This window comes from Callospermophilus lateralis, chromosome 7, assembly GCF_048772815.1.
Source record: "Callospermophilus lateralis isolate mCalLat2 chromosome 7, mCalLat2.hap1, whole genome shotgun sequence".
Classification (NCBI taxonomy): domain Eukaryota; kingdom Metazoa; phylum Chordata; class Mammalia; order Rodentia; family Sciuridae; genus Callospermophilus; species Callospermophilus lateralis.
Window position 1 is genome coordinate 39,072,110 of NC_135311.1, and position 27,551 is coordinate 39,099,660.

At 34.6% G+C, this 27,551-nt stretch overlaps 1 pseudogene; it reads right to left on the reverse strand.

The window, feature by feature from the left end:
- Positions 1 to 837: 837 nt before the first annotated feature.
- Positions 838 to 25,270, reverse strand: LOC143404210 (tripartite motif-containing protein 43-like; annotated as a pseudogene).
- Positions 25,271 to 27,551: the final 2,281 nt, after the last annotated feature.

Below are 27,551 nucleotides of genomic sequence, written 5' to 3' on the forward strand. Positions count from 1 at the left end.
TCCCCAGCCCCACATGGTTGCATTTATGAACGTCAACATTCAGCGCAGGATGACATATATCCCTCAACCAACAGGGAAAATAGAGGCTGACTTCTCATATTGGAGAACAGGAAATCATATTCAAAGAAACACATGAAAACATAGTTGATTAGAAACACAGTTTGTTAGAAACAACTTAAACACTTTCATAGCTCTCAATGATATCCCAGTTTACACAAAAGTCAAAATTTATCTGGTCAATAGGTCTCCCAAGTCCTGCAAAGAAAACAAAAAAAAAGGCTTATTTTTTTTTAAAAGAAATCGAATAGTATTTTTTTTTTGGAAAGATCATGTAGTATCAAATATCATCACATCAATACTTCTTATGAATTAATTCATTTTCATCTCTCAGAACATTACCAGCAAAGCATATTTAAAGATTCTGAATTTGTGATTAAATCAGAATCCAGAGGGTCTTAAAAGTGTGAGAATGAAGGATATCAGTAATACACAGTGTTTACTGTCCCCAATTTCACAACTTTTAAACAGAAGAAAGAGAACATAAAGTTTTTCAAGATGTCTGCATATTGTCAAATGGCAGGCAAAAAATGAAATATTCATGAATAAATTGTTATTTTTCTGGATGTTAGAGAAGCAAGATACAACAGAAAAATTTTAAAAAAATTCTAGCAGAGCTAGTTTCATAAATCTTGCTTATTTATAGTCAGGATAGAAGGTAAACTTTAAGTAGATTATATCCAAAGAGGAAAGAACTCCATAATTGATGCAGGAAATATAAACTACCAAATAATGTGGTCAAAATTGAGAACCCCAAATCTTATAAAATACTTTTATATACTATATGAACAACTCAGTTCTTAACTGGAGCAGCTCCACATATGGTTTATGGGACATTTTCACCAGCTCCTTGTATACTACTCTTAAGTCTTTCTTCTTTTAAACCATATTGGCTTCACTTTTTTGAGTTCCTCTAAAATTATTTTGCTTTCCTTTCTAAGAATGTCGAGATGTCGATTTTCCTCCTCATGAAGAATTGGATGTAGTTTCCTGTACTCACCCCTGATCAGCTCTTCCCTGAGATACACAGAGTACTGTAGAGATAGATTGTCTAGATCACAATTCCAGTTTGATTTTATCCTCCTCCACCTAAACCTCTCTCTTTGACCATTGTCTTTTTTCCAGTATGTTACATATGCCATAATTTTATATTCATCCACATTTCAGAAATTAGAAATACACTCTTCTTTTATCTTCATTCTTTCCCTAGTTTTTATAACAATGGAAAGGAACCAACCCATCCTTTCCTCCAACCACTTTTATCTGCTTCACGAATGCCTAAAATATCTTAAGAAAAGGTTTTTATTTACAATTTATCCTTCAAAGATAAATTTCAATATGCAAGCAATTAGAATTTATAGCTGTCACATAAATAACTATATGTAATATTATGATCTCTGGTTAGAAAATTAATTTTCATCTCAAAACTCCCTATGACAATGCCTGGTCATTTGTTTGATCAACAAGGTCAAATTTTACTTTCAGAATTCGAAGTCTCCAGAAATGATATACCTAATATCGTTACACCATGATGCTATAGTGAATAATGGATGGATTTCTAGTATATCTGTTTCAAGCTGAGTCTCAAGGAAATAGACTCATACTTACGATCCATGGACTGATTATTTTGTGCTCTTCATTTATATTTCTTTGATTTACTTGGATCTTTTCCGGTAATGATCTTATTTGCTTTAGGAGCTTCTCCTGTCAAAAAAAAAATATAAACTTGAACAATAGAGAAGCAAGCACATTTGGTTTCAATCTCACAATGATAGAGAATAAAAAAAATAAGAAATAAGTACTTTAGTGAGAAAAAGTCATATTGCTTTCCTTTTGCTATTGATGATTGTGAATTTTAGGAGATTTCAGACTGCAAAAGTGCATAATGTAGCCATGTGCCTAGGGATAGTGATAAAGATGAATAGTTTTTAGATAGTGTGGCAATTGGCTTCAGAATTTTGTTTTCTGATGCTCTACTCTGTTAATTCTCCAAAGCCTTTTATCTTATTTATTCCCTAGTGTTAGTACATATTCATGCTGTATAGAAATGTATTGCATTTGTCATTTGGTAGCCAGTAACTCTTTTCAAAATGAGCAGTTTCTAATGCCTTAACCATGAAAATTAAAATTAAAGTGACCAACTACTTTATCACTACCTCTGTGGAATCAAGCTCCACAAAGGCTGGCATGCCTGCATATTATATTTATTGCTTACATCTTTGGTTCTTAGCTTCTTCCTTGATGCTTATAAAATTACCTAGCATACAGAAAAGAGTAGGGCAATCATCATCATCCAGATTCTCAGCTCTTTTGTAATCTCTTAGCTCCACTGCTCATCCTTCACAGTGCTCTCACTGGTGTCACTTACCTGGTATTCCTCAGAAGCCATTTCCACTGAAGGGTGGTTTTGAGCCCTGTGCTCCTGAGAGTTGCAGCAGAGCTAGCAGAGCAGGTTCTTGTTCTCCTCACAGAAAATCTTCTTTGTCTGCTGGTGGGTCACACATATATTTTTATCAGAGTTCAGGAATTGCCTGAGATGAGCCTGCCTTGCAATAGATGTAAGATTCTTCAGAAGAATATTGTTTTTGACATCTCCATGCTGTGATGGCTCCCTGCACACAGGGCAACAGGCAAGAATTTGGGCTTGTCCCCAGGGAATGAAGAAACAGGGCCAACAAAAGCTGTGTCCATAGCCTATGGTGAATGGGTATATAAGGTACTTCAGGCAGACAGAGCAAGTGAGTTCTTTCTGGAACACTTTTTGTTTTTTCTGAATCCATTATTCTGAGGGAAGAAAAGAAAAAAAAACTTGCCTTTGTACATGACAAACAGAAAAAACTGAGTAAATAAAGAATGCATATAAATCAAATATTTAAGTGAATAGCTCTCTATACAAGTCTGAACTATCATCAAGCACCTTTCATACTGTGAAAATATGTGATTATTTTAATCTGCTCCAGAAAACAAAGACTTCTTCACAGTTTTTATTTAGCTAAAAATCTGGGTTCTCATTTCTACTATAGTTGAACTTCTAAGAATGGAGGAGATAAAATATTCCTAAAAATAATTTTGAATCTACAGGTAAAAAATTATACATTATCTGAGAACTAGTTTCAGAGTGCTTATAAAATATGTGGGAGCACTGGGAATGGTAGCACACACCTGAGACAGAAGCAGTGCAAGTTCTTCACCAGCCTCAGCAAAAGTAAGACTCTAAGCAATTCAGTGAGACCCTGTCTTTAAATAGAATCCAAAAGAGAAATCGGGATGTGGTTCAGTGGTCCAGTGCCTCTGAATTCAGTCTCCAGTACAATCAATCAATCAATCAATCAATCAATCAATCAATTAATAAATAAATAAACAAACAAACAGAAATAAAAAGAAAGGAAAAAAAGTTTAAACTACAAAATTACTTTTGATTTTGTTTGGGAACGTAGTAGCTACAGCTCATGTAGCAATTGTATTCGTACCTTAATAATTGCTCAATGGTTTCAGCAGTTCTTGCTTCAGAAGTGAAAATATGAATTAAGCTTTAGAATCAGGCACGCAAGGTGTGGAGGAGGTTGATTTTGATTTCATTCAGCCAGGGGAGCTTCAAACTCTACTCTGGAGAGGAATGAGCTGGTCTCCTGGAGTGCACTTTTTTGAGTCCCTGAAGACCACACCCACTTCTTCCTTGATTGCATTCAGGGTGTTTCCAATCAGTGTTAGTTAAATACTGTAGGTAATTAGATTAGCATGGGTGATTAGATTAGTGTTAGTGGTTTGGATGTGTGGGTAATTAGTTTTCAGGTAGAAAATTTTGATGTAATCCCTTCTCTAATTTTCATAAACAAACATTTAGAGTCTTGCCCACAGTTACTGACTTAAAAAAATTGAATCCCCAAATTCAGATTATATATAAAGATTTTCAGTTGTGTTCTTTTATTTTTCACCTTTAAGAACATAAAGAGGGTGACATCATATGTGATTATTTTGGTATTTTTTTTGGTAACTTATTTTTTTATTGGTTGTTCAAAATATTACAAAGCTCTTGACATATCATATTTCATACATTTGATTCAAGTCGGTTATGAACTCCCATTTTTACCCAGTATAGAGATTGCAGAATCACATCGGTTACACATACACGTTTTTGAACATTTAGAAAAATTTTTCTTTCTTACCTTGCTTTAGTTTTATTCTCCCATGTGGAGAGGGATCTAGTTTAGATATTTTGTTTTTCCTACCAGCTGAGGTGTCCCACACCTATAATCCCAGTTCCTGAGGCTGAGGCTAGAGTATCAGAAGTCCAAACCCAGCCATAGCAATTTTGTGAGGCCCTAAAAAAATGCAGAAAGACTCTATCTATAATTAAAATATTTAAAAGGGCTGAAGATGTGGTTCAGTGGTAAAGTGTCCCTGCGCTCCATTTCTGTTTAAAAAAAAAAAAAAGAGAGAAAGAAAGATAAGGAAAAAAAACAAAGAAATAAAGAAAGAAAGAATCACAGAATGAAAGAAAGAAAGAAAGAAAGAAAGAAAGAAAGAAAGAAAGAAAGAAAGAAAGAAAGAAAGAAAAATAGATTTGTTTTTATTTTTGTCACATCAATCTTATGCTTTCCAAAAAGAGACCCAGGACTCTTCCTTGGGGCTGCTTCTTAACTAATGCCACATACACAGCATGAACTGCAAGACCAAAGATGGCACATTCCCCACACCCCATCCTGTGTGGCAGTGAAAATTAGTCACCCTGAAACCTCTATTAATTTTTTTTAAAATTTTTATTGTTGGTTGTTCAAAAAATTACATAGTTCTTGACATATCATATTTCACACTTTGATTCAAGTGGGTTATTAACTCCCATTTTTACCCCGAATACAGATTACAGAATCACATTGGTTACACATCCACTGATTTACATATTGCCATACTAGTGTCTATTGTATTCTTCTGCCTGTACTATCCTCTACTATCCTCCCTCCCCTCCCCTCCTCTCCCCTCCCCTCTTTTCTCGCTACCCCATCTACTGTAATTTTTTCACCCCCTTGTTCTTTTCCCTTCCCCCTCACTTTCTCTTGTGTGTAATTTTCTATAACCCTTAGGGTCTCCTTCCATTTCCATTCAATTTCCCTTTTCTCTCCCTTTCCCTCCCACCTCTCATCCCTGTTTAATGTTAATCTTCTTCTTAAGCTCTTCCTCCCTAATATGTTCTTAGTTATTCTCCTTATATAAAAGAAGATATTTGGCATTTGTTTTTTAGGGATTGGCTAGCTTCACATAGCATAATCTGCTCTAATGCCATCCATTTCCCTGCAAATTCTATGATTTTGTCATTTTTTAATGCAGAGTAGTACTCCATTGTGTATAAACTCCACATTTTTCATCCATTCATCTATTGAAGGGAATCTGGGTTGGTTCCACAGTCTAGCAATTGTGAAAAATTGTGCACCTATGAACATCGATGTGGCAGTATCGCTGTAGTACGCTCTTTTACGGTCTTTAGGGAATAGTCTGAGAAGGGCAATAGCTGGATCAAACAGTGGTTCCATTCCCAGTTTTCCCAGGAATCTCCATACTGCTTTCCAAATTGGCTGCACCAATTTGCAATCCCACCAACAATGTACAAGTGGACCCTTTTCCCCACATCCTCACCAGCACTTGTTGTTTTTTGACATCATAATGGCTGCCAATGTTACTGGAGTGAGATGGTATCTTAGGGTGGTTTTGATTTGCATTTCTCTGACTGCTAGAGATGGTGACCATTTTTTCATGTACTTGTTGATTGATTGTATGTCCTCTTCTGAGAAGTGTCTGCTCAGGTTCTTGGCCCATTTGTTGATTGGGTTACTTGTTTTCTTATTGTTAAATTTTTTGTGTTCTTTGTATACTCTGGATATTAGGGGTCTATCTGAAGTGTGAGGAGTGAAGATTTTTTCCCAGGATGTAGGCTTCCTATTTACCTCTCTTATTGTTTCTTTTGCTGAGTAAAAAAAAAAAAAAAAAAAAAAAAAAACTTTTAGTTTGAGTAAGTCTCATTTGTTGATTCTAGTAATTAACTCTTGTGCTATAGGTGTCCTGTTGAGGAATTTGGAGCCTGACCCCACAGTATGTAGATCGTAGCCAACTTTCTCTTCTATCAGAAGTCTCTGATTTGATATGAAGCTCCTTGATCCATTTTGAGTTAACTTTTGTGCATGGCAAGAGAAAGGGACTCAGATTCATTTTGTTGCATATGGATTTCCAGTTTTCCCAGCACCATTTGTTGTAGAGGCTATCCTTCCTCCATTGCATGCTTTCAGCCTCTTTATCAAATATAAGATAGTTGTAATCTTGTGGATTGGTTTCTGTGTCCCCTATTCTATGCCATTGGGCCACCCGCCTGTTTTAGTACCAGTACCATGCTGTTTTGGTTACTACTGCTCTGTAATATAGTTTGAAGTCTGGTGTATCTTTACTGCCTGATTCACACTTCCTGTTTAGAGTTCTTTTTGCTATTCTGGATCTTTTATTTTTCCATAAGAATTTCATGATTGCTTTATCTATTTCTACAAAAAAATGGCATTAGGATTTTAATTGGTATTGCATTAAACCTATAGAGAACTTTTGGTAATATCGCCATTTTGATGATGTTACTTCTGCCTATCCATGAACAGGGTATATTTTTCCATCTTCTAAGATCTTCTTCTATTTCTCTCTTTAGGGTTCTGTAGTTTTCATTGTATAAGTCTTTCACCTCTTTTGTTAGGTTGATTGCCAAGTATTTTATTTTATTTTTTGAGGGTATATTGAATGGAGTGGTTTTCCTCATTTCCATTTCTGAGGATTTGTCGCTGACATACAGGAATGCCTTTGATTTATGCCTGTTGATTTTATATCCTGCTTCTTTGCTGAATTCATTTATTACCTCTAATACTTTCTTTGTAGACCCTTTTGGATCTGCTAGGTATAGAATCATGTCATCTACAAATAGTGATAATTTAAGTTCTTATTTTCCTATTTTTATGTCTTTAATTTCTTTCGTCTGTCTAATTGCTCTGGCCAGTGTTTTGAGAACTATTTTGAACAGAAGTGGTGAGACACGGCATCCCTGTCTTGTTCCAGATTTTAGAGGGAATGCCTTCAATTTTTCTCCGTTCAGAATGATGCTAGCCTGAGGCTTAGCATTGATATATTTTACAATATTGAGGTATATTCCTGCTATCCCTAGTTTTTCTAGAGTTTTGAACATGAAGAGATGCTGTACTTTGTTGAATGCTTTTTCTGCATCATCGAGATCATCATATGATTCTTATCTTTAAGTCTATTGATGTGGTGAATAACATTTATTGATGTCTGTATATTGAACCAGCCTTGCATCCCAGGGATGAATCCTACTTGATCGTGGTGCACAATTTTTTTGATATGTTTTTATATCTGATTCACCAGAATTTTATTGAGGATTTTTGCATCTATGTTCATTAGAAATATTGGTCTGTAGTTTTGTTTCTTTGAAGTGTCTTTGGTTTAGGAATCAGGGTGATGTTGGCTTCGTAGAATGAATTTGGAAGTTTTTCCTCTTTCTCTATTTCCTGGAATAGCTTGAAAAGTATTGGTATTAGTTCTTCTTTAAAGGTTTTGTAAAACTCTGCTGTATACCCATCCGGTCCTGGGCTTTTCTTAGTTGGTAGTCTTTTGATGGCTTCTTCTATATCCTCAATTGATATTGGTCTGTTTAGGTTGTCTATATCCTCCTGACTCAATCTGGGTACATCATATGACTTAAGAAATTTATGGATTCCTTCACTATCTTCTATTTTATTGGAGTATAAAGATTCAAAATATAAATATCATAAAGAGATAAATATATATACCAAAAGATAATTTCTAATTATCTTCTGTATTTCTGAAGTGTCTGTTGTGATATTGCCTTTTTTATCCTGTATGCTAGTGATTTGAGTTCTCATTCTTCTTCTCTTCATTAGCATGGTTAAGGGTCTGTCGATCTTATTTATTTTTTCAAAGAATCAACTTTTAGTTTTGTCAATTTTTTCAATTGTTTCTTTTGTTTCAATTTCATTAATTTCAGCTCTGATTTTAATTATTTCTTGCCGTCTAGTTCTTTTGCTGCTGTTTTGCTCTTCTTTTTCTGGGATCTTGAGATGAAGTTTGAGATCATTTATTTGTTGTTGTTTTTTTTTTTTTTCTTTTTTTAAGGAATGAACTCCAGGTAATGAATTTTCCTCTTAGAACTGCTTTCATTGTGTCCCATAGATGCAGATATGTTGTGTCTGTGTTTTTATTTATCTCTAAGAATTTTTTAATTTCCTCCTTGATGTCTTCCATAACCCATTGATCATTCAGTAACCTATTGTTCCTTATCCAAGGGATGCATGAATTTCCTTCCTTCTTTTATCATTGATTTCCAGTTTCATTCCATTATGATCAGATAATATGCATGGTATTATCTCTACTCCTTTATAATGTCTAAGAGTTGCCCTGTGACTTAATATATGATCTATTTTTGAGAATGATCCATGTGCTGCCGAGAAAAAAGTGTAACTGCTTGATGTTGGGTGTGATATTTTATATATGTCAATTAAGTCTAGGTTACTAATTGTATTATTGAGTTCTATAGTTTCTTTATTCAACTTTTGTTTGGAAGATCTGTCCAGTGGTGAGAGAGGTGTGTTGAAGTCTCCCATAATTATTGTATGGTGGTCTATTAGACTCTTGAACTTGAGAAGAGTTTGTTTGATGAAAATAGCTGCACCATTGTTTGGAGCATATATATTTATGATTGTTATGTCTTGTTGTTGTATGGTTCCCATGAGCAGTATGTAGTGTCCCTCTTTGTCCCTTATGATTAACTTTGGCTTGAAATCTATTTTGCTTGATATAGGTATGGACACTCCTGCTTGTTTCTGAAGTCCATATTAGTGATATGATTTTTCCCAACCTTTCACCTTCAATCTATGTATGTCTTTTCCTATAAAATACGTCTTCTGTAGGCAGCATATTGTTTGATCTTTTTTTTTTTTTTTTGATCCATTCTACTAGCCTGTGTCTCTTAATTGGTGAGTTTAAGCCATTAACATTTAGGATTATTTTTGAGATATGGATGGTTCTTCCAGCCATATTTGTTTATTTATGTTACTTAACATGGTTTGTTTTTCCTCTTTGATTATTTTTCCCTTCACTGTACTACCTCCCACTGTTGGTTTTCATTGTTATTTTCCATTTTATCTTCTTGTAATGTTTTGCTGAGGGTGCTTTGAAAAGATGGTTTTCTAGCTGCAAATTCTTTTAACTTTTGTTTATCGTGAAAGGTTTTAATTTTATCTTCCATCCTGAAGCTTAATTTCGCTGGAAACACAATTCTTGGTTGGAACTCATTTTATTTCAGTGTTTGAAATATGTTGTTTCAGGATCTTCTAGCTTTCAGAGTCTGTGATGAAAGATCAGCTGTTATCCTGATTGGTTTACCCCTAAATGTAATCTGCTTCCTTTCTTTTGAAGCTTTTAAAATTCTCTTCTCATTCTGTATGTTGGGCATCTTCATTATAATGTGTCTAGGTGTGGATCTCTTATGATTTTGCACATTTGGCGTCCTGTAGGCTTCTAGGATTTGGGCTTCTGTCTCATTCTTCTAGTCTGGGAAGTTTTCTCATATTATTTCATTGAACGGATTGCTCATTCCTTTGGTTGGGACCTCTATATCTTCCTGTATCCCACTGACACTTAAGTTTGGTGTCTTTATGTTATCCCATATTTCTTGGATGTTCTGCTCATGGTTTCTTAACAGTCTTGCTGAGCTGTCTATGTTATTTTCAAGTTGAAATACTTTGTCTTCATTGTCTGATGTTCTATCTTCTAAGTGTTCTACTCTGCTGGTAGTATTCTCATTTGAGTTTTTAAGTTGGTTTATTGCTTTCTGCATTTCTAGGATTTCTGTTTTTTTTTTTTTTTTTTTTTTTTTTTTATAATCTCTATGTCCCTGTATAGTTGATCTTTTGCTTCTTGGATTTGTTTATGTAATTCATTGTCAAAGAGAACTTTCATTGTCTGATTTTGCTGTCTAATGTCTTCATTGAGACTCCAGATCATCTGAAGAATGTAAATCCTGAATTCTTTATCTTACATTTCATCTGCTGCAGCTATTACCTCTTCTGAAGTTGAGTTGACCTGCATTGCTTGTAGTCCTTTCTTTCCTAGTCTTTTCATACTTTTCGCGTTTCTTTCTGCTTGGTGAAACTATTGTTATTGAATTTCCCCCCTATATATTTCTATTGCTCTTGTATAGTTGCAAAGTCTCCCTTGCAGGGGTGGGCAGTGGCTGTGCTCCTCCTCCAATTGGGGTAATCTATTTATTATGCTGGCGGGCCACTGGGCCCCTCTCCAGGTCACGTGGTCTGCCTATCTTGTGGCAATGCCTGGGCCCCCTCCTCCAATAGGGATGATCTGTCTGCCATGCTGGCAGGCCCCTGGGCCTGTTCACCAGCTTTCAGGTCTGCCTACCTTGCAGGCGCAGGTGATGGTTGTGCCCCTACTCAATTGGGGTGATCTTTCAACTAGGCCGGTGGGCCGCTGGGCCCCTTCTCCGAGACATTCAGTCTGCCTACCTTGTAGGTGGCAGCTGGGACCTTCCTCCAATTGGCGTGATGTGTCTACCATGCCGGCGGGCCGCTGGGCCTGTTCAACCGGTCGATCGCAGGTCTGCGTACCTTGCAGGCACGGGCGGCAGCTCTGCTCTGCCCCTCCTTCAATTGGGTTGATGTTTCCAACATACCAGCGGGCCATTGGTTCTACTCCGCCGGTGGGTCACAGGTCTGCCTACCTTGAAGGTGTGGGCGGCAGCTCTGCTCTTCTGCTCCTTCAATTGGGGTGATGTGTCCACCATGCCAGCGGGCCGTTGAGCCTGCTCCGCCGGTTGGTTGCAGGTCTGTCCCCCTCTATTTATTCTTTCTAGCTTTGGTAGACTTTCCTGGAACCTCAATTTTACACAGATTAGTATCAAAGATGATTTTGCTCAATAGATACTAATTATGATTTTAGGATGTAAAAACAATGAGACTTCAAAAACTATCATATTGGATGGTATTGTATGAAAGCATGAGTTTTGGTTTAAAATACAAAAATCCTGCGCTATAAAGAAAAATGTTAGAAGTCACTGCCCAGAGATTTCTTCTGCTACAAAGGCATTAGGCTGTCAAGGAGGCCCTATTTCTTCCTCAGATTATCAGAGTGATAGATGAGGGAAGCACCTCATTTCCAGGGACCTCAAATGTTCACATTTGCTAAATTTATTCCCCAAAGAAGAAATCAAGTAGATACAACCTCTCAGACTCTGAATTATAGACAGAGTGGCTATATAGTACTATGGATTAAATGTTAATTTTCCCCAACAAAACGCAAGTTGAAATATTATTCCATAGAGAAGTAGAATTTTGAGATGAGGTCTTTAAATCATTAAAAAGAATTAGTGCCTTTCTCCTTGGACTGAGCCTGAATAAAGGAGTAAATTCTGGGCCCTTGGAAAATGGGTCGTTTTTGAGAAGGTGGGTTGTTATGAAGGGTGTCACACATGTGTTCAGACTTTTTTCACTGGACAATTTCTCCTACTGCTTCTCTGCTATGAGCAGATTCAGCATGAAACCCTCACCAAAAATTCAGGCATCATAACCTCGAACTTACCTGTCTTTAGAACTGTGAGATCAATGAATCTTTTCTTTATAATTTACCCAGATTCAGGTATTATATTAAAAGAACAGAAAATGGAAAAACACAGAAAAGAAAGAGACACATCCTGTCTTACATTGTATTTTACCTTTATTAAATCAAAAATTATCTATTCCTTCATTTTGTTACATCTCACAAATAAAACCAGAAAATATGTCCTATTTCATGTATCATAGGTGACTATATTCCCAAAATAAATTAATTAAAAATGCATAAATTTTAACTTTATGTGATTTTAATATTATCACCACAATTAATAACAGATTAAGTAGGTTTTCACAAAATTTGAGGTAACCTAAACTTAAAAAGATATATTCTGTTTGACATGTTTCATAAGACCCAAGGGAGAGGGCTTCTTTAGATATTGGATTTTCCATAGTATTAGTGGCACAGTCCTTATTTATGTCTGGTCAGAAGTGACTGCAGCAGAAAAAAGCTTTGATATGGGGAAAGAAATAATAGGAAGAAACACTGTATATCAAAAAAACTTTGGGAAACATTAGTAGAGATCACAGTTCTACCTTCACAATCTAGGAATACTCTTATTCAGCCAATGGCCTTAGTACTTATTGAAATACAAGTGGGGAGTTGGTAAACAGAGTGTAATGGGACCCCTCCTTAACACATCCAAAAAGGAAGAGCCCTTCACCTCTTTGTCATTTTTGTTCCCTTTCCAATAATCATTACAGACTCCAAAAGCCCAGTTCCAAGAGTCTCCCACTTCCATCTCCCAGTAATATCTGCCCATGATAAAAATCTCAATACCCTAGGCAGAAATCATTCTGATGTTGGAGTGATCCTGGAGGCCCCTTGAAGATCACATCCAACATTCACACTTCTCAACTCTCAATACAGGAAGATTTGGGAGTTGAATCTTTCAGACACAGAGTAAGAAAAAAAATGTAGAACTGTGTGTAAACTGAATAAGAAGTTAAAGTTCTAAGAAAAGTCATTCTGTGAAGAACTGACATTACTGGAAACTGTGAAGTTAAAGCAGAAATGATGATTTTTGGCTGTAACATCTAATAAAATTTTGGGCATAAAGAGTTAATAAATTTTTCTTTATTTGTTATTTATTTATTTATTTATTTTAATTTATTTGTTATTTATTTATTTTATTATTTATTTGCCACAGATATGGAAAATTGTTGAACATGTTTAAATTTAAATACTGAGTCAAATATAAGATCAATATCTTTGAATTTAATCTTTATTTCAAAATAGCTACAGAAATTATGCCCTTAACTCTCTTCAGGCATCAAAAATATTAGTATCAAAATAAAATTCCCATTTGTAAAAAATGGTGTGATTAATTTGAGTGATGTGAAGATTTCCTCTCTTTTCAGCTTTTCTATACAACTGGATAAAACAAGTTATACATTTTAGAAAGAGTAATTTAAAATTTATTTATGCAAAACTCCTCATTATCCCTGATTCTTGTGCATTCTTTGCACTGCCGTGCATTTTTTAGATTTAACATGTAACTTTTTATACTGAGATTTAATGTGTAGCTTTTTTATCAATTTATAAAATTCATTTTGTTTTTATTATTTCTTCTTGGTGATTAAGCTGATTTCTTCTCTTAGTTTTTATACATCAGTTCAAAAATTTATGTTATATAAATTATATATACCCTTGGTAAAAGCAACATAAAGTCTTAGTAAACTATTTACCTCTGAAAGCTCCTCTCAATAATTAAAATTTATGCAGGATTAAGGTGGTCCATGCCTGTTATTTCAGGTATTTGAAAGACTGAGACAAGCAGTACAAGGCCAGCTTGCACAAATTATTGAGAACTTGTTTTTTAAAAAACTGGGCTTTGCACATTTGGCTCAGTGGTGCGGTGCTTGCCCAATATTTTGGCGGCCCCTAGTTAAAATGACAGTATTATTTTTTTTTCAAAATTGAACGTATTAAGCAACTTCATCATTTTGTTTAAAAATTGAATAATGAAGCTTAAATATGAGTTTAGCTCCATTTATTAAAAATTTTAAGTTTTACATCACTTGTTTTATATATACCTAAATAAATATGAGCCTGGGTTATTTTTAACTTTTAAATTTTAAATTTTTATTTTCAAGTTTTATTTTTAACTTTCACTTTTTAATGCTATAAGTGTGAGGTATATAAAAGATTTGCAGTCATTATTTATTTGTTTCTGGAAAGTATTTTTTTAAAAATATTTTTAAAAAGAGGAAAACAGTACCCACATTGTCCTAAAAACAAATAACAGATTATAAGAATATTGCCAATGGTCTTACCCTTTCCTCAAAAGCAGTTGAGCCTGTCGATTTGTCTCTTGATTGGCCCTGAACTGAGTTCTGGATTCACATATTGGGCTACACACAGCTGCATGAATTCAATTTAGCAAGAAGAAAGATGCAGTTAACATATGTACAGTTCCAAAATTATGACTTTTCTTAATAAGACAATATATAAGGATTCTTGCAATATACAGAAAAATAAATAAAATTTTCTAAGTGTTTAAGAGCAAAATTATATTCCACATGTGTGGTGGAATGAAAAGAATTACCACTCATTATAATATACTCCATTATGTAAGGTTTTTAAAAATATTGTTTACTTATACTATTTTGGAGAACAACATAATAAAATATTTACTGATCAGAAAAGCAAGTTTTTATGTCTTGTACTAAGACTGAATATAAGGTCTCAAAAATGCTAGGCATGCTTTCTCACACTGAGCAAATACCCATCCTTTTTAAAAATTTTATTTATTTATTATTAAATTCTGAGATTAGTTCTCACTAAGTTGGAAGGCTGAACTTGAACTTATAATACTTCTCTATCAGACTTCCAAGTTACTGAAAATATGGGTGTATACCACCATGCCTGGTGTAAAGAAGATTAAAATATCTGGATGCTGTTGCAAATGCCTGTAATAACCAGCAATTCATGATGTGAGGCAGAAGGTTCACAAGTTCAAGACAAGTCTTAGGATTTAGTAAGGTCTTAAGTAACTTAGCAATCTTCTGTCTCTAAATTAAAAAAAAAAAAAAAAAAACTTAAAAAGGATGTGATCTGGCTCATTGGTTATGTTGTCCAGTAACAATCCCCCCAAGTTAAGTTTAAAAAGAAATCTTCATAATTAAAGATAAAAAATGATGAATGAAAAATTAAAATTATTAAAATATGAAGATTTTTCTGAGGAGAGGAAAAAACTTCAAAGTTACTGATTTTTTAATTTTAAATTTTTAAAAGCATTTTTTCTGCCCTCAGAAAAGAAAAATGAAGCTTAATAATGCAATAGAGATTGTTGACTCTTTTTCTACGCTTCTCCTAGAACAGAAGCCCCAGGTTTCTATGCCTCACAGGTGCTGAATATAATCAAGGGCAAACATAGAGTACCCCAAAAGCAAGGACATGGAATTGTTATCATTCAGGGATGCAGTCATGGATTTGACCAAAGAGGAATTTGAATGCCTTCAGCTTGATCAGAAAAAATATTATATAGAAATGTGATGTTAGAGAACTATAGAAACTTGGCCTTCCTGGTCATGACTCCTAATCATACCCAAGAATATTTAACAGAAAAAGGCATAGAACATATATTTCACAAAGTGATAAGTGAAAAATATAGAAATTGTTATCTTGATTATTTACAACATAAGAAAATATGGAAAAATACAAGTGAGAGTAAACACCAGAAATCATATAAAAAAAATCAGGCCTTGTTTACCACCAAAGAAATTATACTGGAGAGAAACCCTACAAATATAAACAATGTGGCAAATCTTTTAGTAAAAAAAAAATGGTCTTATTTACCACAGAAGTACCCACACTGGAGAGATACCTAACGAATGGGCAGAATGTAATAAAGTTTTTAAAGAAAAATCAGTCTTTATTAAGCAAAGCAGAATTCACACTGAAAAAAGCCCTATAAATGTAAAGAATATGGCACAGTTTTTAGTCAAAAATTTAACCTTATTTATCAAAGAAGAGAGTAGGCCTACAATGGTAAAGAATGTGGCAAAGCTTTTCATTGAAAAACAGGCCTTATTTGTTGCAGCAGAATTCACATTGGAGAGAAGTCCTACAAATGTAAAGCATGTGACAAAGGTTTTACTCATATATCAACCTTTCTTTGCCACAGCAGAACTCACACTGGAGAGAAGCCCTACAAATGTAAAAATTGTGGCAAAGCTTTCCATAGAAAAACAGGCTTTATTTGTCACAATAGAACTCACATTGGAGAGAATCCCTACAAATATAAAAATTGTGGCAAAGCATTTAGTCAAAAAACAGATCTTCCCAACACAGGTGTGCAGTGCGACTAGGGGGACACCTACTAGAGCCCTGAGGTGAGAGTTTCTTCATTTTGGAACTGCTAGGGGAGATGGAGATGGGGCTAAGATTTGGAGCCTAACAGAGAGACCCAAAACTGGGAAATCTCCCAGCAAAAGAGGGAGATAGTACCAGTCACTCAATTTATATGAGCGGTCCCAATAAAGAGACACATGAGGTGCAGTCTTTCGGCAGGGATGCAGGTACTACTTGCATCCAGGTGCCCTGTGCCAAGACTAGTCTTTCCACCCTGTTTACCTTCACTATCCAGAGGGCAGAGACACCAGCTTACAACAGATGACCCCCACCTATTGAATGAGAAGAGAAGCAGGAAAGAAACGGATCTCTAAAGCAAGCTACAACCCTGGTTTCTAAATGGAGTTTTTTTGTTTATTTGTTTGTTTTCTTCTAACCCTCTATCCTCCAGCCCTCACATCCCCAAGATATGTGAAACCAAGAACTTTGCATGAAATAGAACTTTGAGGACTGAGTCTTCTGAATAATATAATATAAAGTATTGTATATGCCCCTTTTTTTCTTTATATTCTTTTGTTTTCTTTAAAACTTCAAATTTTACTGTTTTAACATCTGTATTTTTCTAAATACATATATGTTTTTGTTTTATGTACTCTACTGTCATCCCACATAAATGACTACCCTAAATTACTTCCTGTCTATTCTCTTGCAACTATCCCTCTTCACTAAATTTCTCCTTCACACTTCCTAAGATATCTATATCTTCACATCCTACCTCCTCAGCCTATCATCCTCAGCTCCACTACCAGTTTATTTTTCACCATAGAAACTGTAAACCTTTTTACAAAACTACTGATTATATTTTACATAATAACTGAATCCAACATTTCTGTCCATCGGTACTAAACTGTAAATGTCTTAATAACAACAAATTGTTCATAGGTGGTATATTAAAATGCTCTGTGATCTCAAGGAAGATATAAGAGTGCAAATACAGACAGTAAAAGACCATTTAAACAAGGAGTTAAATAAACATATACAGGAAGCAAAAGATCACCTCAAAAAGGGAAATAGAGGTTCAAAAAAAAAAACAGAAATCCTTTAAATGAAATAAAAGAATCAATAAACCAAATTAGAAGCTCAAATAAAAGAATCACCAAGAGAGTAGACCACTTGGAATATAGGACATGAGACAATGAAGACAAAATATATAATTTTGAAAAGAACACAGACCACACAGTGATAATACTAAGATACCATGAGAAAAACATTAAAAAAATACAGGATAGCATAAAAAGACCAAATTTAGGAGTTGGGATAGAAGAAGGCATAGAGTTCTAAACCAAAGAAAAGAACAATCTATGTAATAAAACAATATCAGAAAACTTTCCAGACATGAAGAATAAATTGGAAATCCAAATTCAAGAAGCCTACAGGATGCCAAGTGTACAAAATCACAACAGCTCCACACTAAGGAACATTAAAATGAAAATTCAAAAAAAAATAGAATAAGAAGAGAATTTTAAAAGCCACAAGAGAAAGGAATCAGATTAAATAATGGCAGATTTTTTAACACAGACCATGAAAGCTAAAGTATCCTGGAACAACATATTTCAAGCTCTGAAAGAAAATGGGTGCCAACCAAGAATCTTGTATCTGGCAAAATTAAGCTTTAGATTCGAAGTTATATAAAAACATTCTATAATAAACAAAAGTTAAAAGAATTTATAGCTAGAAAACCAGCAATACAAAACATTCTTGGGGAAATATTCCATGAAGAGAAAACAATAAACAACAATGAAAATCAGCAGAGGAAGATAGTACCCTAAAGGAAAAACTAATTAAAGAAGAAAATCAAGTCAAATTAAATAACAAAATAAACAAAAATGGCTAAGAATACAAACCATGTCTCAATAGTAACACTGAATGTTAATGGCTTAAAGTTACAATCAAAAGACATAGGCTAGCAGATTGGATTTAAAAATAAGACACAACAATAAGCTGCCTCCAGGAGACTCACCTGATAGGAAAATATACACAAACTGAAAGTGAAAGTTTGGGAAAAGTCATATCACTCACATAGACTACAGAAGCAAGCAGGGGTTTCCATTCTCATGTCAAATAAAATACACTTCAAGCCAAAGTTAATCAAAAGATGAACATTACATACTGCTCAAGGGAACCATACACCAACAAGACATAACAATCATAAATATATATGCCCCAAACAAAGGTATACCTATGTTCATCAAACAAATTCTTATCAAGGTCAATAGTCAAATTAATCACAACACAATAATCTTGGGTGAATTTAACACAACTCTCTCATCACTGAATAGATCTTTCAAACAAAAGTTGAATAAAGAATCTATATAGGGCTGGGGATGTGGCTCAAGCAGTAGCACGCTTGCCTGGCATGCGTGTGGAAGTGGGTTCGATTCTCAGCAACACATACAAACAGAGATGTTATGTCCACCAAAAACTAAAAAATAAATATTAAAAAAGTCTCTCTCTCTCTCTCTCTCTCTCTCTCTCTCTCTCTCTCTTCTAAAAAAGAATCCATAGAACTCAATAATGCAATCAATTACTTAGGCTTAACTGACATATATAGAATAGTTCAACCTTTATCATGTGGATACACTTTCTTCTCATCAGCACATGAATCCTTCTCTAAAACAGACGATGTACTATGCCACAAAGCAAATTTTAGCAAATAAAAAAAATGTAGAGATAGCACCATGTAGTTTTTGAGATCATAATTGAGTGAAATTGAAAATCAATGACAAAATAAAAAAAAATTATTTCAACACCTGGAGACTAAACAATATGCTACTGAATGAAGAATGGGTTGCAGAAGACATCAATGAAGAGATTTAAAAATTCTTAGAGGTAAAGGAGAACATATTCACAACATATCAAAATCACTGGGAAACTATGAAAGCTATTCTAAGAAGAAAGATTATTGCATGGATTTTATTCTTTAAGAGAATAAAAAGTCAACAAATAAATGACCTCACTTTGAATCTCTCCCTAGAAAAAAAGAACAAACCAACAGCAGAAGCAAGGCAAAAATAAATAAATAAATAAATACCCTAAAATTAGAGCTGAAATCAATTAAATCAAAACAAAAGAAACAATTGAAAAAAAAGGTGATTATTTGAAAAAATAAACAAAATTGACAGACCATTGCTTACTCTAATGAACAGAAGGAGAGAGAGAACTCAAATTACCAGCATACATGATGAAAAAGGTAATATCAAAACAGACAATACAGAAATACGGATGTTAATTATACATTATTTTGAAAACTTATACTCCAATAAAATAGAAGATATTGAAGGCATCAAGCGAATTTCTTAAGTTATATGACTTGCCCAGATTTCATTGAAAGAAAATAATCACAACAAATTTGATTAATAATGTAATTGCTTTTTATTTTTTTCAACTCATGAATTCCATCTCATTCATAAGTAGAGATGTGCAAATAAAGGAAAGAGAGAGAGAGAGAGAGAGAGAGAGAGAGAGAGAGAGAGAGAGAGAGAGAGAGAGAGAACAGAGACACTATGTCAGATCTGGCAAAATAATGAGTTGTTTTAAGGTAGTTTGAAAAGAAGCTAGAGAAGACATAAGACAAAGTGAACTGGGATATAAGACAAACTTAACATAAACTTACTTTCCTTGTAAAGGTTAATGCCCAGAAAATTCTCTTACTGAGTTGGCCCAAACATGCCTGTTTATATAACTGGCTGTTCTAGTCTCTCAAAAGGTCAAAAAACAACACAAAAACCAAACCAAACCAAACCAAAACAAAACAAAAACTTATTTTTAATTTAATATTTTTCTTACCAATAGAATGACTTATCTGATTACCATAAAAGATCAATGAATGCTTTTTCAGAAACATCAGTTGTTCATTCATAATCTTCAATAATATTTTGCTGGTATTGCTGTACCACCTGATTCACACTTCCTGCTTAGAGTTGCTTTTACTATTCTGGGTCTTTTATTTTTCCATATGAATTTCATGATTGCTTTATCTATTTCTACAATAAATGCCATTGGGATTTTGATTGGAATTGCATTAAACCTATAGAGAACTTTTGGTAGTATCGCCATTTTGATGATGATAGTTCTTCCTATCCATGAACAGGGTATATTTTATCATTTTCTAAGTTCTTCTTCTATTTCTCTCTTTAGGGTTCTATAGTTTTCATTGTATAAATCTTTCACCTCTTTTGTTACGTTGATTCCCATGTATTTTTTTTTTTGAGGATATTGTGAATGGGGATTTTGTCCTCATTTCCATTTCATAAGATTTGTCGCTGATATACAGGAATGCCTTTGATTTATGTGTGTTGATTTTATATCCTGCCACTTTGCTGAATTCATTTATTGACTCTAGTAATTTCTTTCCAGACCCTTTTGGGTCTTCAAAGTATAGAATCATGTCAGCCGCAAATAGTGATAATTTAAGTTCTTCTTTTCCTATATTTATGCCTTTAATTTGTTATGTCTGTCTAATTGCTCTGGCCAGTGTTTCGAGAAATATATGGAATAGAAGAGATGAAAGAGGGCATCCCTGTCTTGTTCCAGATTGTACAGGGAATGCCTTCAGTTTTTCTCCATTCAGAATAATGCTAACCTGAGGCCTAGCATATATAGCTTTTACGATATTGAGGTAAGATCCTGTTATCCCTAGTTTTTCTAGTATTTTGAACATAAAAGGATGTCGAATGCTTTTTCTGCATCTATCGAGATGATCATGTGGATCTTATCTTTAAGTCTATTGATGTGTTGAATAACCTTTATTGATTTTCTTATATTGAACCAGCCTTGCATTCCAGGGATGAATCCTACTTGATCATGGTGCACTATTTTTTTGATATGCTTTTGTATTCGATTTGCCAGGATTTTATTGAGGATTTTTGCATTTATGTTCATTAGAGATATTGGTCTGTAGTTTTCTTTCTTTGTAGTGAGTTTGTCTGGTTTCAGGATCAGGGTGATGTTGGTATCATAGAATGAATTTGGAAGATCTCCTTTTCTTCTATTTCTTGAAATAACTTGAAAAGTATTGGTATTAATTCTTCTTTGAAGGTTTTGTAAAAATGCTGTATATCCATCTGGTCCAGCGCTTTTCTTGGTTGGTAGTCTTTTGATGGCTTTTTCTATTTCCTTCTTTGTTATTGGTCTGTATAAATTGTGTGTATCTTCCTCACTCAATCTGGGCAAATCATATGACTTAATAAATTTATTGATATCTTCACTCTCTTCTATTTTATTGGAATATAGGTTTTCAAAATAATTTCTAATTATCTTCAGTATTTCTGTAGTGTCCGTTGTGATATTGCCTTTTTCATCCCGTATGTTGGTAATTTGAGTTCTATCTTTCTTCTCTTCGTTAGCATGGCTAAGGGTCTGTCAATCTTATTTATTTTTTTGAAAAACCAACTTTTAGTTTTATCAATTTTTTCAATGATTTTTTTTTGTTTTAATTTTGTTGATTTAAGCTCTGATTTTAATTATTTCTTGCCTTCTTCTACCTTTGCTGTTGTTTTGCTATTTTTTTCTAGGGTTTTGAGCTGAAGTGTGAGTTCATTTATTTGTTGGTTTTTATTTTTATTGAGGAATGAACTACAGGCAATGAATTTCCCACTTAAAACTGCTTTCATTGTGTCCCATAGATTCTGATATGTTGTGTCTGTATTTTCATTTATCTCTAAGAATTTTTTGATTTCCTCCTTTATGTATTCTGTAACCCATTGATCATTCAGTAACATCTTGTTTATTTTCCAGGTGATGCAAGATTATTCCTTCCTTCCTTTATCATTGATTTCCAGTTTCATTTCATTATGATCAGATAAGATGCATATTATCTCCACACCTTTATATTTACTTAGAGTTGACCTATGGCATAATAAGTGGTCTATCTTTGATTAGGATGCATGTGCTGCTGAGAGGAACATGTATCTACTTTATGATGGTTGACATATTCTATATATGTTGGTTAAGTCTAGGTTATTAATTGTGTTATTGAGTTCTACAGTTTCTTTATTCAACTTTTGTCTGGTGGATATGTCCAATGTAGATTACACCGTGTTTAAGTCACCTATAATTATTGTGTTGTGGTCTATTTGACTCTTGAAATTGAGGAGAGTTTGTTTTATAAATGTTGCAACACCATTGTTTGGTGCATACATATTGATAATTGTTATGTCTTGTTGGTGAATGGTTCCTTTTAACAGTATATAGTGGCCTTCTTTATCCCTTTTGATTAACTTAGGTTTGAAGTTGATTTCATTCAATATGAGTATAGCCACTCCTGCTTGCTTCCGAGGTCCACGTGCGTGGTATGATTTTTCCCAGCCTTTCACTTTCAACCTGTGTATGTATTTTCCTATCATATGAGTCTCCTGAAGGCAGCATATTGTTGGATTTGTTCTTTTAATCCAGGTTACTAGCCTTTGTCTCTTGATTGGTGAATTTAAGCCATTAACATAAGGTTACTATTGATATATTATTTGTATTTCCAGTCATGCTTATTTATTTATTTTAATATGGTCCGTTTTTCCTTTTTGGTTATATTTTTTGTTCTTCCCTTTAATGAGTTACCTCCCAATGTTAGATTTGGGTGCTGTTTTTACATTCTTCTTCTTGTAGTGTTTTGCTCAAAATGCCTTGTAATGCTGGTTTTCTGGCTGTGAATTCTTTTAACTTTTGCTTGTTGTGAAATATTTTAATTTCATTGCCAAATCTGAAGCTTAATTTTGGTGGATACAGTATTCTTGGTTGGAATCCATTATTTTTCAGCTTTTGAAATACAATGTTCCAGGATCTTCTTGCTTTCATGTCTGTGAGGAAAAATCAGCTGTTAACTTAATTGGTTTACCCCTGAATGTAATCTGCCTTTTTTATCTCATAGTTTTTAATATTCTCTCCTTGTTCTGTATGTTGGATATCTTCATAATTATGTGTCTTCGAGTTGGTCTATTACAGTTTTGTATGTTTGGGGTCCTGTAAGCTTCCAGGATTTGGCAACCCATTTCATCTTTCATATCTGGCAAGTTTTCTAGGATTATTTCATTCAATAGATTTTTCAATCCTTTGGTTTTAACCTCTATGCCTTCTTCTATCCCGATGACTCTCAAGTTTTTTTTTTTTTTTTTTTTTTTATAATATCCTATATCTCTTGGATAGATTGCTGGTGATTTCTTAGCATCCTTTCTGTATTGACTATATTCTTTTCAACTTGATACACTTTGTCTTCATTATCTGATGTTCTGACTTCTATTTGATCTAGTCTATTTGTAATATTCTCGTTTGAGTTTTTAATTTGGTTTATGGTTTCCTGCATTTCTAGGATTACTGTTTGATTAAAATCTCTATCTCCTGGTATAGCTCATTCTTTGCCATTTGAATTTGCCTATTTAATTCGTTCTCAAAGTATACTTTAATTGTTTGGACTTGCTGTCTAATGTCTTCTCTAAGATTCTGTTCCATCTGAGTTAGGAATGCCTTGAGTTCTTTCTCTGTCCATTTTTATGAAGCCTCTAGGTTCTCCTGTTAATTTAAGTTGTCCTGCATTGTTTGTAATCTTTTTTTCCCTTGTTTTTTCATGGTGCTCACGTTGCTTTCCAACTCTGTTTGACTGCTGTGTTTCTGTTTTCTTCTTTAAGTTTGTTTTGTATTTTCAAGTTCCAATATCTCTTCTTTATGTTGAGAGAAAATGTTTAGAGATGTTGGATTTAATTGTGACTTAAGGTAAATTCATTAGTTTCATGAGAGGCCTACAGAATTTGATGACATGGATAGAATTGAGGTTTGAACTTAGGATTTTATGTTGAGGTCAGGCACTTTGATGGTATGGAGGTTAGTATATGTTAACTTCTTTGGGGGGTTGCTCAAATGCAGGCATATATTAACAAGAGAATAGACAGGAGTACTTGGGGGCAGTTAAGGGCTTAGGCAGACTGTGGACCGATTCATAGTATTCATCTATTTGCATTTATTAAGTTGTATGTAATCTGGGTGATCATGCTTAATAGGAAAGATGGGGAAAATGTAAGGAAGCAAACCAAGAAAGAGAGAGGGAGAGAGGAAAGTAAGAGAAAAGAATAGAAAAGAAAAGGAAATGACAATAAAAAAATAACAAAATGCAGTAAATTAAAAATTACATTTAAAAAATAATAGTATAATTGTAGAAAAGAAAAAAAAATTAAGATTAAAAAATTAAAAAAATAATAAAAGAAAAAAGATACACTGTTAGGCTTCTATTTTCTTCGCTTCCAGTAGGGGGTGTTGTGCCTTCCGGGCCAAGATTTTGCCATCTGGCTGTAGGAAACAATCCGTGTGAGGCCATTCCCTCCTCCCACCCACTGGTGTCTCTCAAAACCTTTTGGCTTAGGTTTATTCCTCGTTTCTAGTCCCCTGGCCTATCCTGTCAGCCAGGCTTATCCCAGTATGATACCTCTCGGCAATTCAAACTACACTCTGTGCCTGCTGTATCCTGGATGTGGAGCCTGGCTTTTGGGTACCAGCACCTTATTGTTTTGATTCCCTCAGCTAGCCCCTCCTCCTAGAGCTGGCGAAACAGGTTTCGTTTTCCCTGCTGGTGGGAGAGAGGACTTGGGGGTCAGGTGCCTTTGCCTTTCCCCCAGGACTCTACTCAGGCTCACTCTGTTAATCACGCCCCTAGAAAGCCAGGAAGAGATTTTATGTGATTTCCCCGCTGTAGGGAAGATGGTCTTAATGTTGCAGACCTGTTCTATCACTAAATGAGCTTCATTCAGTTGAAAATTGGCGATGGTGACGTCAGCTCTCCAAGATGGTGGCCGATGGCTTCCTTGGTGGTCTGACTGGTATGGAGGAGAGAACTGGACCACTTCCTTCCCCGTTTTAAACCCAAAATTTACCACTGAGCACAGTGAGAGCACAGCCAGCAAGAGACTGCAGAATCAGCATCACCTTTTCTTGGCATTGCTAGCTCCTGTTTCTATGGACGCTGTTCCCATTGTCTCTAGCAGCGGGGGCAAGTCACTGAATAAGCAGCTTGAATCTCTGCCAGGGCAAATCGCTCCAGTTTGAGCTCCAGTAACTGATCGTCGGGTGAAAGAAATCTTTCCTCTAGGTTTAGGTGCACCCCAGTTTTGCTGGAAATTCCTAACAAGGTAGCTTTTGGCCGTTCTACCTCGTCATTCACCCCTGCAGTGACGTGGTACACAGTGGTGATGCACTCCATTCGCCGCCATCTTCCGAGTCCTTATCAAGGGGTACTCAAATTAAACATTAAGTTTGGGAATATGATTTATTCTTTTTTTAAAACACTATTTCTCAAATTCAGTAAATAAAGAAACTATTTCACATTTTTTCCATTTTTCTTTACTTTTTGTAATAATAAGTAAATTGGAGCTCTCACAGTGGTGTACACCAGTAATTCAGCCACTCAGAAGAATAAGGCAGGAGGATGTCAAGTTGAAGGCCAGCCTGAGCAATTTAAAGTGTGTAAAAAAAAAATAGGGGCTGGGGTTGTAGCTTAGTAGTTGAGCATATGCCTCGCATGTGTGAGGCACTGGGTTCAATTGTTAACACCAAGTAAAATAAAGATATTTTTAAAAATATATAACTATAATATAAATTATAAATTAAGTTGCCCACAAAGTTCCCTGAGCTAGGAATTCTTGACCTTTTCCACATGTATTCTTCAGATGGGTCAGGCAGAGACAAACTAAATTACTGCCTTTCCTGGTGGCCTTGGGAAATGTGATCTAAAATGTAAGACCTGGAGAAATTTCCAGTGTAGAGTGGGATCAAAGATATTTTTAGATTAAAATTTAAAAAAATAAATAAATAACTGCATCACTCTATAAAGGACAGGAAATAATTAAAGCCAATCTGAAGCAAAACAGTTTATTTTGATGCTGGTAAGATAACTACAGAGGCACAATATCTAGTTTCTATGCTTTTGGCCTTGTAGGAAAGGGCTCTGTGTTTTAATTAGAATGGACTTGATCTCAGTTGTCTAGCACTTGGGATTAAAGGAATATTATACCATTATGTAGTTATTGTACTAATGAACTATGTAAATTTTGATATAAACAAACACAGCTGTTTGTAGAGACAGCCCCTCTTTCTTTCCCTTTCCTGCCTCTGCATCTTGTCTCTATGTCTCCTTTGATTTTCTTTTAATAATGTTAATAATAATGATGATGATGATGATGATAATAATAATAATAATAATAATAATAATAAAGTCTAATATATAAACAAAATAACTAAGATAAATGTTCAATGGCAATGCCATTTCTTTTCTTTTTTTTTTTTTTTTACTTTATTTGTTTATTCTTATAATTCTGGGAACAAAACCCAGGGCCTCTACCATGGTGGGCCAGATTCTACCACTGAGCTACATCCCTAGACCTCACATGCCCTTTTAGTCTTGCAAAGTTGTTTATCACTGAGTTTGAGCTTGCAGTTCTCCTGCTTCTGCCTCCTTAGCAGCTGCAATTGCAGGCATCAATCACTGCTCCCAGCTTCTTCAAGTCAATCTTAGAGAAAGATCATTTCTTCACTCATGTTTTCCCTTACACTCATGCACTTAGATATCATCTTCTTCCCACATCACTAGTCCATTTCCAAAGAAACTTGGGAAACTTCCATTTCCAAAGGTATTTGGAAAACTCCCATAAGAAAATTTGCATTATTGTAATTCTATTAAAAAATAAAACAAAAATTATCTGGTTCAAGTGACTCACACCTATAACCCCAGTGACTAAAGGCTCAGACAGGATGATTCCAAGTACAGTATTGGAAATTTGTAGGAGCACTCATAAATTAGTAAGACCCTATTTAAAAAAGGTGTGGGGTTGTAGCTAACTGATAAACTGCCCTTGGGTATAATCCCCAGTACCAAAAAAAAAAAAAAAAGAAAAAAAGAAAAATAAGAAAACATAGAAAGACAGAAAAAAGAAAAAAAAAGAAAAGAATGCAATTTAGAAGGGGTTAGAATAGGAGTATAAAGAAAAAAAATTCTGTGATTTTTGTAGGCCTGTTCTTTTAAGATCCACTTTGTGTTTAGAGAGCTAGAGTAGTTCAGTAGTTCCATGAATTTTTTTCTTCTTTTGTGATACTGGGGATTGAACTCAGTGTGGATAACCCTGAGCTATATACCCAGTCCTTTTTAATTTGTATTTTATAAAAATCTCTGCCTAAATTGCTGAAGCTGGCCTCACACGTGTTATCCTCTTGTCCCAGCCTATTGAGTTGATGGGATTGCAAGTATGACTCACCTCCCCAGGCCAGGGACGACTCCTCTGTGGAGTAAAGGAAGCACTGCTTCAGTAGAAGTTCAGAGAAATCTGACAACATTTCTGATAAATCTTTATTAACATCTGTCATGGAAAGTAAAACCTTATCTTCCTCAACATCTTTTTCTTAAATACTTACCTGTAATTCTTCATACTGTGTATCAACAGATTATGTTTTCCTACAAAATGTGTTACTAAGTTATAAGTAAATAATAT